The sequence below is a fragment of the Cervus elaphus genome, chromosome 14, assembly GCF_910594005.1.
Source record: "Cervus elaphus chromosome 14, mCerEla1.1, whole genome shotgun sequence".
Classification (NCBI taxonomy): domain Eukaryota; kingdom Metazoa; phylum Chordata; class Mammalia; order Artiodactyla; family Cervidae; genus Cervus; species Cervus elaphus.
Window position 1 is genome coordinate 56,634,059 of NC_057828.1, and position 13,163 is coordinate 56,647,221.

A 13,163-nucleotide genomic window follows, 5' to 3' on the forward strand; every position below is an offset into this window, starting at 1 on the left:
CCTGTAGCTGTTAAAATATGCTGACATTGGAAGATGCCTGCAATATATGGTTAAGTTAAAGAATCAGTAGGCGTCCCTGGTGGCTCAGATGGTAAAGCATCTGTCTGCAATGCAGGAGACCTGAGTTCAATTCCTGGGTTGGGAAGTTCCCCTGGAGAATGAAATGGCAGCCCACTTCAGCACTCCTGCCTGGAAAATCCCATGGACGGAGGAGCCTGGTAGGCTACAGTCCGTGGGGTCACAAAGAGTCGGATATGACTAAGCAGCTTCACTTTAAAGAAGCAGCACACTGTAGTCTTATTTTTAGTTTAGTTCAATCTCTCAGTCATGTCCAACTCTTTTCAACCCCATGGACTACAGTACACCAGGCTTCCCTGTCCATCACCAACTCCCGGAGCTTGCTCAAACTTGTGTCCATTGAGTTGGTGATGACATCCAATCATCTCATCCTCTGTCATCCTCTTCTCTTCCTGCCTTCAATCTTTCCCAGCATCAGGGTCTTTTCCAGTGAGTCAGTTCTTTGAATCAGGTAGCCAAAGTATCAGAGTTTCAGCTTCAGCATCAGTCCTTCCAATGAATATTCAGAACTGATTTCCTTGAGGATTGACTGGTTTGGATCCCCTTGCAATCCGAGGGACTTTCAAGGGTCTTCTCCAATACCACAGTTCAAAAGCATCAATTCTTTGGTGTTCAGCTTTCTTTTCAACTCTCACATCCATACATGACTACTGGCAAAACCATAGCTTTGACTAGGCGGACCTTTAAAATGCAATGTCTCTGCTTTTTAATATGCTGTCTAGGTTGGTCATAGCTTTTCTTCTAAGGAGCAAGTGTCTTTTAATTACATGGCTGCAGTCACCATCTACAGTGATTTTGGAGCCCCCCAAAATAAAGTCTGTCACTCTTTCCATTGTTTCCCCATCTATTTGCCATGAAGTGATGGGACCAGATGCCATGATCTTAGTTATTTGAATGTTGTGTTTTAAGCCAACTTTTTCACTCTCCTCTTTCATCAAGAGGCTCTTTAGTTCTTCTTTTTTAGTAGTCTTGCTTGCCACAAGTAAAGACATTCGATTTCAAGCATCAATTCAGAGAAAGTGTTTTCCAATGACCTTGAAACTAAAGTAGAGGAATTCCAGGAAACCATTTGTTCTGCATTGAAACAAAGCATGTGGCAAGGAAAGGGCGCGGTAGATAGAACAGAGCAAACTTCTATTTGGCAGGACTATATTTGAATATATATATTCCTGGCTTAAGCCAGGAAGACGGGATGTCTACCAATCAAAACATAGGAGAGCTACGTGTTCTGTATAATTCCATTTTTTAAAAGTTCTTATTATAAACTGTAACACAAACATGAAAAATTACATTAAAAATAAATGAAATGGTTTATAGTCAATTTAGTTATAATATATTCCATGCTTTCCATAAATGGAATCCTATAGCATGTATTCATCTGAGTCTGATTGCTTTTCCCCAATACAGTTAATGTTTTTAAGAATCATCTGTGTTGCTGTGGCTGTGCTGTGCTTAGGTGCTCAGTCATGTCTAACTGTGTGATTCTATGGACTGTAGCCTGCCAGGCTCCTCTGTCCATGGGAATTCTCCAGGCAAGAATACTGGAGTGGGTTGCCATGCCCTTCTCCAGGGGATCTTCCCAAGCCAGGGAATGAAGCCAGGTCTCTCACATTGTAGGCAGATTCTTTACCATCTGAGCCACCAGGGAAGCCCTTGTAGCTGTGGTTCCTATAAGTTTGGGGTGGGGTGGGGCACAGAACAAGTCTCCTGATGGCCAGATAGTGCCATTTTTCTAGGGCAGTGTTCTTTCAAATTTTTAGTCTCATAAAACCTGTAGAAGACCCACAAGGCTTCTTAAAGTGTGGATTATATTAGTGATCTGGAGCCAGATTGTACCAGTTTGTGAGAGCTGATACTACATTCTGTAGTTGGTTACTTGAAATTGGTCATGTTGGTTACTTGAAATTGGTCATGGTAGGAATATTTACACCACAGAATTGGCCAACCCAATGAATTATATATTAATATTTATTAATTTATAAGTAACAACAAACTTTTGATCTATGGGAGCATGCTGTTTAGTTTAAAGGAGAAAATCAGTCTTACAGAGATATATAGTTATAAGAGAGAGAAGAATTTTCCTAGCCTTTGAAATTAATTGTTTGGTTTGCTTTTTTTTTTTTTTTTCTTGGCCATGTCTTGCAGTGTGTGGGATCCCAGTTTGAGACCAGGGATGGAACCCATGTCTCCTGCAATGGACGTGTACAGTCTTAACCACTGGATCGCTAGGGGAGTCCCCAAGTGGCAGTTTTCAAAGGTTAATTGGACTGTGGAGTCTGAAACTACTCAATGAACTCTTTGAGCTCTATTATATTAAAATCCACTGGTTGATCTTGTACTTTGGATAGATCTTTAACCTACTTGTAATTTTGTAACATCATGGTGGTCTTTTGGAAAATATTATTTTATAGAGCTGTGCAGATAGATCTTTCAAACGTTAACAAGTTTCACTATACAATATTCCCCAAAATCACATTTGCTAATATCCCTACTGATATCATCAGAAAAGCACATAGTAGGAAGTTGACAAAGTCATATTGGTAGATATGTTTTCCAAAAATTCTAGGTTTAGCTTGAAAGCTCAAAGTTTTGTTATCGGCAGTAACTACTGACTATCACTTTCTTTGAAGTGAGATCCTTTCGTAATCACTTCTCGGCCTTTCGGCTAAGATCAAGTGAGAGCCTTTCGTCATTCATTTTTTAAAACACATTTGGCAAATGTTCCAACTCGAATAACCATGGTTTTGTCTGCCAATTGTTCTTCCAAGTAAAAGTTTCATTAAAAAAAAAAAAAAGCCTTGGGAATTCCCTGGCTGTCCAACGGTTAGGACTCTGTGCTTCTGCTGAAAGGGGCTCAGGTTGATCACTGGTCAAGGAACTAAAATCCCACAAGGTGCAAAAAAAAGCCCAACTTACTTCGCTCACAACTCAAACAATTGCACACACAGCATTCTTTCTCAAGAGAACCATTGAACGTAGACATGCCACAGCAGTGCTTTCTCACACGTGTCCTTCCCATTTCATCACACAGCATGTAAAAAAGATGTCTGCTCAGATGTCGAGATTTAATAAAATTAATAATTTCTACTTCTTCATCACGGACACTCTATGTGAAACTAGTGACTTTTTTTAAACTGCAAGTGTGTGGTGGTGAAGAATATGACTGATAATGGCACTGCTCTGATTTATGCACAGGCTCTTGCATTTTTACTCACCATCACTTTTGTACTATCAATGCAAATGCTAAGAACATGGAAAAAGGCAAATAATACCTTAATATCATTAAGATGCTCAGTCGCTCAGTCGTATATGACTCTTTGAGACCCCATGGACTATAGCTCCCCAGGCTTCTCTGTCCATGGAATTTCCCAGGCAAGAATACTGAAGTGGGTTACCATTTCCTTCTCCAGGGGATCTTCCCAACCCAGGGATGGACTCGAATCTCTTGTGTCTCCTGCATTGGCAGGCAGATTCTTTAACACTGCTACCTGGAACAGTATTGACATTGAAGATCTCCTGAAAGGAGCCTGGAGATCTCCAGGGGTCCATGGACCATGCTTTGAAAATCTCTGCTCTTGGATATATACCTAGGAGCAGGGTTTCTGGGTCATAGGGTATGCTATGCGTGTCTTAACTTTGCTAGACAATGCCAAACTAATAATATTTTCCAAAGCATTACAGCAATTTATTATGCATCCCCTCAACAGTGTATAAGTCTTTGTTTCCATTACTCCACATTTTCTAGAATTTTTTAATCATCCCAAACAGAAATTATGTACCCATTAAGCAATAATGGTTAATTATTGTTCCCCATTCCACCGTCCCTGAAGCTCTGGTAACCGCTTTTCTACTTTCTCGTCTCTGTGAATTTGATTGCTCCACGTACTTCATAACTTATTTCGCTTAACTTAATGTTTTCTAGATCCTTCCATGTTGTAGCATGTGTCAGAATTTCATTCTTTTTTTTTTTTTTTGGATGCAAAACTCTATGACTTTATTTAGTTAAAAATGACACCAAAGAGAAGCTACATAGTCAAACTGCATGAGATAACCAATTTTTGAAACGAGGTATCTCCCACTGCAGAGTCCTCAGTGCTGGATTTTTATGGCTGAATAATAATATTCTATCTTGTGTATGTGTGTGTATATATAATATCACACTTTCTTTATCTGTTGATGGACATTTGGACTGTTTCCACCTTTCAGCTATGTGAATAATGCAGCTGTGAAAATTGGTTTACAGATAGCTGTTTGACCTATACTCTATTGAGTTTTCACCTAAGAGTGGAATCAGCCCCAGAAAACTATTTTACACAGCAACCACACCATTTTTAGTTTCCACCAGCAATGCACAGGGTTCTTGTTTCTCCATTTATTTGCCAACACTTGTTATTTTTTCTTTTTTCTTTCTTTCTTTTTTTTCCTGATAACCTATCTTAATAGGTGTGAGGTAGTACCTCACTGTAGTTTCAATTTGTATTTTCCCAATATCTGCCTCAGTGCAGGAGATGTGGGTTCAATCCCTGGATCGGGAAAATCCCCTGGAGAAAGAAATGGACAGTATTCATGCCTGGAGAATTCCATGGACAGAGGAACCTGGTGGGCTACAGTCCATGGGGTCTCAGAGAGTTGGACATGACTAAGTGACTAACACACACAAAGGGTATTGATCATCTTTTCTGTGCTTATTGCCCATTTGTATACCTGCTTTGGAGAAATGTCTTTTGCCTATTTTTAAATTGTGTGTGTGTGTCGGTGGGTGTTTGTGGATGTGGGTGGGAGTGAGTTGTAGGAATTCTTTAAATTCTGAGTATTAATCCCTTATCAGATATAAGTTTAACAAATATTTTCTCTCATTCTGTGAGTTCTTTTCACTCTCTTGCTATCTTCTGTTCCTATGTATTTTATATTTTATGCTACTTAAATGAATTATTTTTATTTCATTTTCTGATTATTGTCTTTATATTAAAATTGAATTAATTTTTTTAAACAATAACTTTATAGCCATCAACTTTGTTAATTATCTTATTAAATCTAGTACTTTCCCTGTAGATTCTTTGAGAGTCTGCATGCAGGAATATAGCATCTGCAAGTAACAACTATTTTATTTCTTCTTTTCCAATTCTAATTGGTTTTATACTTGTCTTTTACATTGCCTAGGACCACCCATGCAATGTTGATTAAAAATGACATGAGCAACTCTTGTCCTATTCCTAGTAAGGAAAAATGTTTAATGTTTACTATTAAAGATGATGTTTTTATAAATGCTATTTATTGAGTTCAAGAAGTTTCCTTCTATTCTAAATTTGCTGAGACAGCTTTCATAAATAATATTTAACTTTTTGCATCTGTTAAGATAATCAGTTTCTTTCATTGAATCCATTAATGTGATAAACTATATTGATTAATTCTGCAATGTTAAACTATCTTGCATTTCTAGTATTAAACTGTCATATATATGATCATGATATAGTATCCTTTTTCTAATATTTATGGATTCTGCTTGCCAAATGTTTTTTAGAAATGTTTTGTTTCTATATCCATGAGTAAGACTTTTGTAGCCTGAATGTTTCATTTTGCAATTTTTTTGAGATTTTATTATGATGATTAAGTTAACCTCACAGAAAGAATATGCTTACTTTTATAATCTCTAGGACAGTTTACATAAGATTAATGTGTTTAATCCTTGAATATTAAGTAAGTCAAGGCATCTGGGCCAGGAGATTTTTGTTTTGTTTATCTTTTTTTGAAGGCATTGTAGACTTAATATTTGTTATTAGTTACAAAACTAATCTCATTTTTCTCTTTCCTTTTGTGTCAGTTTGGTGAGTTGTGTTTTTCTAGGAATTTACACATTGCATCTAAACTTTCAAATTTGGGATAGTACGTTGTTCATAATGTCCCCTTGTTTTTTTTTAAATATCTCTAGGATCTGTGCTGTAGTCCCTTTTTTATTTCTAGAATTTACTCTTGCGCGTTTTTTTCTGTATTGGTCTCATTAGATAATGATCAATTTTATTAGTTTTTTCAGAGAGCCAAAATGTGGCATTGTTGATCACCCCTTTTGCATCAGTATTTTAGAGATTTTGCCCAAAATATACATATAAAGATAAGTATATTGGAAAGTATAAGATACTTTTTATAGTCATTTTAATTGGAATATAATTGCTTTCAATATTGTGTTAGTTTCTGCTGTACAACAACATGAACCAGCCGTATGCATACACATATTGCCTCTCTCTTGAGACTCCCTCCCAACCCCTATCCCACCCACCTAGGTCATCAAAGAGCAACAGGCTGAGCTCCCTGTGCCATGCACCAGCTCCCCACTAGCTATCTGTTTCACCCATGGTAGTGCGTATGTGTCAGTGTTGCTCTTTCAGTTCATCCCACCCTCTCCTTCCTACCCCGCCCATGTCCACAAGTCCATTCTCTATGTCTGCGTCTCTATTCCTGCCCTGCAAATAGGTTCATTAGTACCATTTTTCTAGATTCCATATATATGCATTAATATATGATATTCAATCATTCAGTTATTTTAGGAAATTCTCAGCTATGACAAGTTCAAATATCGCTTCTGCCTCCGTTCCTTCCAGAACACCAGCTGCATATTTGCCACAACTTTCTCACTGAATCCTCAAAGTCTCTGGCCCCCCTTCCGTATTTTCCATCCTTTTGTTTCTTTGTACTTCTGGATAGCTTCTTCTGAGCTCCATCCCAGCCCACAGATCCTCTCTCAAGTGTGCCTAATGTGAAATTAAACCCACCCATTGATTTGTTGCATTTTTCAGTTCTAAACTTTGCTTGATTAATAATCTATGTATATATGCTACTTTTTACAATTCCAGGTTTTTTTTTTAAACTTCTGAATTACAGATTATTCCTTGTTGCCTCAAATGTTCAAATCTGTAGGTTTATAAATCTACAGATTTATATATTTTAGACTTATAGATTGTAGTTACATATTGTGTTAGTCACTAAGTCATGTATGACTCTTTGTGACACCACAGACTATATAGCCTGCCCGGCTCCTCTGTTTTCTCTGGGCAAGAGCACTGGATTGGGTTGCCATTATATAAAGATTTATATATTCTATTTATATAGATTATAAATATATGTATATAGACTTTACTTGGACATAATAAGCAGAGCTATTTTATAGTCTGTGGCTTCCTTTCTTTTTACCTGTTGTTTCTGTGGGTTTCTATTGCTAGTTTCTCTCTCCTCATAAGCCTGGTATCTGAAAAACTAAATGTGAAAATGGTGTGAGGTCTAGGATGATACTATCTTCCTCCAGAGATGATTGCCATTTGCTTTTCCAATCACCTGCGCCTATTAGAAACAGGATTACTTTAATCCAACATAGGTTCAGACACTTTTGGTGTCTGCTCAGCACTACACAGGAGGAGCTACAGCAGACTCTGCAAGCCACAGGAGAAGGGTCTAATTTCAGAGAAGGTGGCACTCTTCTATGGCGAGACCTCACAGGTGGATAATGAATTGACTTCTCCCAGTCCAGTACATCCTAGAAACACTTCTTAAAGATGGGCAATCAGCTTCAGGTTATTGCACAAGGAATGGGATTGGGGATGGGGGGAAGGGGTTGCTGAGTACTCAGACAAACTTGGCTTCTACTTCAAGTCCCACCTCTTATCAGCTGTTTCCTTTTGAACAAGTTCCTGGGTCAAGCCAGCTTTGGTGTACTAATCTGTAAACTGGGAGTAATTCCATGGCTGCGGTCACCATCCACACTGATTTTGGAGCCCAAGAAAATAAAGTCTGTCACTGTTTCCACCTTTTCCCCATCTATTTGCCGTGAAGTGATGGGACCAGATGCCATCCTCTTATTGTTTTAAATGTTGAGTTTTAAGCCAATTTTTTCACTCTCCTCTTTTGCCCTCATTAAAAGGCTCTTTAGTTTCTCCTCGGAGAAGTGGGTGACAGAGGATGAGATGGTTAGATGGCATCACTGACTCAATGGACATTAGTTTGAGCAAAGCCTGGGAGACAGTAAAGAACAGGGAAGCCTGGAGTGCTGCAGTCCATGGGGTCACAAAGAGTCAGACACAACTTAGCGACTGAACAGCAAAAACAAAATTGGGAGTCAATATCCTATACTTAATAAAATAAGATTATGAGAATACAATGAAATGTCACCTACAAAACACTTCATAAAATACCTGTCACATATAAGAGGTCAATAAATGCTCAACCCTCTCTTTCCTTTGTGCCTAAACCAAGCCTGTTTTAGCAACAAAATCCATTCCTTTCCCTATATTAGAGGAGTGATCATGGGAAACTGGGGCAAAAATACCCAAAGGGAACAATGTATATTCTTTTTGAATAGAGAATTACTGAGCACAAAAAACAGCTTGTTATCCCCACCAGGGTATAAGTTATGAGTCTGGTAACCAGCACGTCTGTAACTGTCCACTGAGCAGCAGATACCTAATCACAACTTACATTGATTCCGCCTGCTTTGCACAAACACCCAGATGTGCCCAACATGATTAACCCCATTTCAAGTCAAGAGAACTGAGGGCTTAGGAGGTTAAATAAATGCTGGGCCTCCAACTGGTTCTAGACTATGTGTCTTCCATCACTCTGCCTCTTTGCAGAAGCTGCAGTAACAAACCCAGAATGCAATGTCTCTTCAACTTAAAATTAAAACTGCTCTATCCTTTGGTGATGACAAAGCAGGGAGTTGTTTCACAATAAAGAGGTCAGACTCACACTTGTGGGTTTTTCCCTGCAATAAGAAATGCTTTGAAACTAAACCCCAGGTACCGCCTTATCAGAGTCAACCTTGTACAGCCATTTGCAAGAAACCAGCTGCAGTGTTGGAGCAGGGGTGATGTAGCCAATAGCAAGCCTTGGCAACCTGGGAAAGAGGAGCCTATCTGCTGACTCTGGTGTCCTTTACTTTGCTAGATGAAGATAAGGATGTTAGAGGTAACACACCAGTAACATTGCAGCCTGACCCAACTCCTCAGCTGATTCTTGGAGAGGTTCATTTGAGTTAAGGACATTTCCCGTTAAAATACAGACCTGCCAGTCAACTATGTCCCATGCAACCAGGTGTTAAGCAATTTTCAATTTTCTTTCAAAATCAATTTTCTTTTTGCTTTTGGGATTGGTGGTTACAATCCAACTACTTCCCTCCCAGCTGAGATCTGCTGGGGAAAAGGGGGGGATGGGACAGTCATTTTTAAAATTATTATTGTTATTATTCATTTTTGGCTATGCTGGGTCTTCGTTGCTACGTGTGGGCTTTCTCTAGTTGTGGCGAGTAGAGGCCACTCTTTGTTGCAGTGCCCAGGCTTAGTTGCCCCATGGCACGTGGGGTTTTCCCAGACCAGGGATCAAACCCATGTCCCCTGCATTGATAGGCAAACTTTCAACCACTGGACCACCAGGGAAGCCCAGACAGGCATCTTTACAGTATCTATTAATGTCGAAAATTGTGTCAGGCCAAGGATAGATTCAGTCATTCTTGAATCTATCACAGAGAATCACACATGCAGAAGCGGGTACATGCAGATACATTCACTACAAATTTGTAGGGAATGGCTAAGAACTATAATAGAGCCATCCCATGGATTACCATGCAATAGCTAAAAAGAGCAAGAGGAATCTATATGGTTTGCTAGGCTGGATTTCTAAGATACATTGTTGAGTGAAAAAAAAAAAAAAACTCAAGTGGTACAACAGGTACAGAATAATCTCTGTTATATACAATATACATCTAAGCCATCCCACAAAATAATACTCTGTATTTTCTGTAAGTACCTATCTATACATGTGAAAGTCTAGAAACAGGTTTTAAAGGGTTGAAAAACCAACCCTGCACTCCCCAAAGAAGGTAACAGCAGATACACCCATATCAAAAGGACTAGAGTTGAGGGAGGGTGCTCAAAGAGACTTTAGCTTTATCTCTAAAAGGAGAATATTTTTATAAAAGGGAATTCCCTGGTAGTCCAGTGGTTGGGACTCTGTGCTATCACTGCAGAGGACGCAGGTTCCATCCCTGGTCTGGGAAGTAAGGTTCTGCAAGTAACACAGTGCAGCCAAAATAAATAAAAGCATATCACTTGCTGCTGCTGTTCAGTCATGTCTAGCTTTTTGCAACCCCATGGACTGCAGCATGCCAGGCCTCCCTATCCCTCACCATCTCCCGGAGTTTGCCCGCATTCATGTCCATTGCCATCAGTGATATCATCCAGCCATCTCACCCTCTGACACCCTCTTCTCCTTCTGCCCTCAACCTTGCCCAGCATCAGGAAATTTTCCAATGAGTCAGCTGTTCACATTAGGTGACCAAAATATGGGTGCTTCAGCTTCAGAATTATCCTTTCAGTGAGCATTCAGGATTGATTTCCTTTATGATTGACTGGTTTGATCTCCTTGCAGTCCAAGAGACTCTCAAGAGTCTTCTTTAGCACCACATCACTTATATAAAGAGCCTCTTGATGAAAGTGAAAGAGGAGAGTGAAAAAAAGGGCTTAAAACTCAACATTCAAAAAACTAAGATCATGGCATTGAGGCCCATCACTTCATGGCAAATAGATGGGGAAACAATGGAAACAGTGACAGACTTTATTTTCTTGGACTCCAAAGTCACTGCAGATGGTAACTTCAGCCTTGAAATTAAAAGATGCTTGCTCCTTGAAAGAAAAGCTATGATAAACCTAAAGAGTGTATTAAAAAGCAGACATTACTTTGCCAGCAAAGATCTATATAGTCAAAGCTATGGTTTTTCCACAGCTTTGGGCTTTCCTGGTGGCTCAGATGGTAAAGAGTCTGCCTACAGTGTGGGAGACCTGGGTTTGATCCCTGGCCCAGGAAGATCCCCTGGAGAAGGAAATGGCAACACACTCCAGTATTCTTGCCTGGAAAATCCCATGGACAGAGGAGCCTGGCAGGCTACAGTCTGTGAAATTGCAAAGAGTCAGACATGACTGAACAACTTCACTTTCTTTCTTTCTATGGTTTTTCCAGTAGTCATGTATGGATGTGAGTGTTGGACCATAAAGAAGGCTGAATGCCGAAGAATTGATGCTTTTGAACTGTGGGGTTGGAAAAGACTCTTGAGAGTCCCTTGGACTGCAAGGAGATCAAACCAGTCCATCCTAAAAGAGATCAGTCCTGGGTGTTCATTGGAAGGACTGATGCTGAAGCTAAAGCTCCAGTAATTTGGCCACCTGATGCAAAGAACTAACTCATCATAAAAGACCCTGATGCTGGGAAAGATTGAAGGCAGGAGGAGAAGGGGACGACAGAGGATGAGATGGCATCACCGACTCTATGGACATGAGTTTGAACAAGCTCTGAGAGATGGTGAAGGACAGGGAAGCCTGGCGTGCTGCAGTGCATGAGGTCACAAAGAGTCAGACACGACTGAGCAATTGAACAAGAATGGAAATGAAAATATTATGATTGAGAGTGTGGTTAGCTGTAATACTGACCACAAGTATCTGCCACTCTTCTTATTCTCCTCTGTCCTGTCAACATCAAGCTTAGTTGACAAGACATAGGTTTTGCTCTGACCAATGAAAGGTGAGCAGAAACAGTGAGCATCACTTCTAAGCAGAAGCTTGGGGAGCCAATGCATGAGTCAACATGCTCTTTTTCCCTCTGCCATGAGACCAGAGATATCTCAAATAGAGGTTGCTCCATCAGCCTGGATCTGGGGGTAGATGAATGTGGAGTCATGCTGCCATTGACCTTTGCTAAGGTGCTTCAGTTGTGTCCAACTCTTTGCAACCTTATGGACTGTAGCCAACCAGGCTCCTCTGTCCATGGCATTCTCCAGGCAAGAATACTGGAGTGGGTTGCCACTCCTTCCTCCAGGGGATCTTCTCGACCCAGGGATTGAACCCACATCTCTCACATCTCCTGCACTGGCAAGCAGGTTCTTTACCACTGAGCCACCTGGGAAGCCGCTGACATTTGAGGGTTGTTGTAATATGTAATTCAGCAGGAAATAGACCTTTGCTGCCATAAGATACTGAGACTGTGGTGCCATTTGTCACTTCTTTGGAGCCTGATCTGTACTAGCCTGTATATCACTAGCGAGTCCAGAGATAGGAGGAGAGAGCAGGCAGGTACTCCAGTGCAGTGGGTACCGGGGTAGAGGGAGACAAGGTTTAGAGCCAGACAGGCAGGGAGGTCCTGGGTGGAGGTGAGAAGTACCCTGAGGAAGACACCATTTTTTTTACTTTGCCCTAAGATCTTGTCCTCAATTGTCTTCTGACAAAAGAAAACAATTTTGGTTACAATGTGTTATCTTTTATCTGATGGCACTTGCTGTGGGCAAACTGGCAGATCTTCGCAGGGAAGTCCTGGGAACTTACTGAGAAAACACTCCCGGAGTGTCTGGGCTTAAAGGTGGCTCCATCTTCCGAGCCGTGTTAGCAGGGCACGCCAGCTGTGCATTTCCAAATGGGGCTATGGTTACCTATTCCAATGACTTAGAGAAAGCTAAAATCAAGAAAGCAAAAAAAAATAAAACCTGATGGCAAAAAGACTTGACACTATCAATCTGCCTCAGATCAGAGGGTAGCTAACACCCCGCCGGACGGGAAATGACTCACATAAGGTCATGTGACTCAGTCATGTCTCTCATTTAAATTCTGAATAATACGAAAGAAACGAGCTAATGGGCTACAGAGCTTGGCAGAAAGGGTTTGCTGTCAGACCAGAGCTGCTACGCTCAATGTCCCACCAACTACAAGGCCTTGGGTAAACTACTGAATCAGCTCACCTTGAGCCTGACTAGAAAGGGTCAGGAAATGAGTGTGGTTAATATCTCTGGGCCTCAGTTTCCTTATGTGTAAAATGGGCTTAAGAGTACACACTTCGTAGAATTCACGTGTACACACAGTGAAGGGTGGGGTGGAGCAGGACAGCATACCTGGTGTATTAAGTTAAGACTGATGATGATGGCTTGCTGAATGAGGGGACACCAGCACCTCACACAGGGTCAACAGGGGGCTCCCCCCACATCTAAACTCTCTTTGAGGAAGTGAACACCTAGGGGTGATTTCAACTGAAAGTACAATTTCAATACACTCACACAAAGCAGG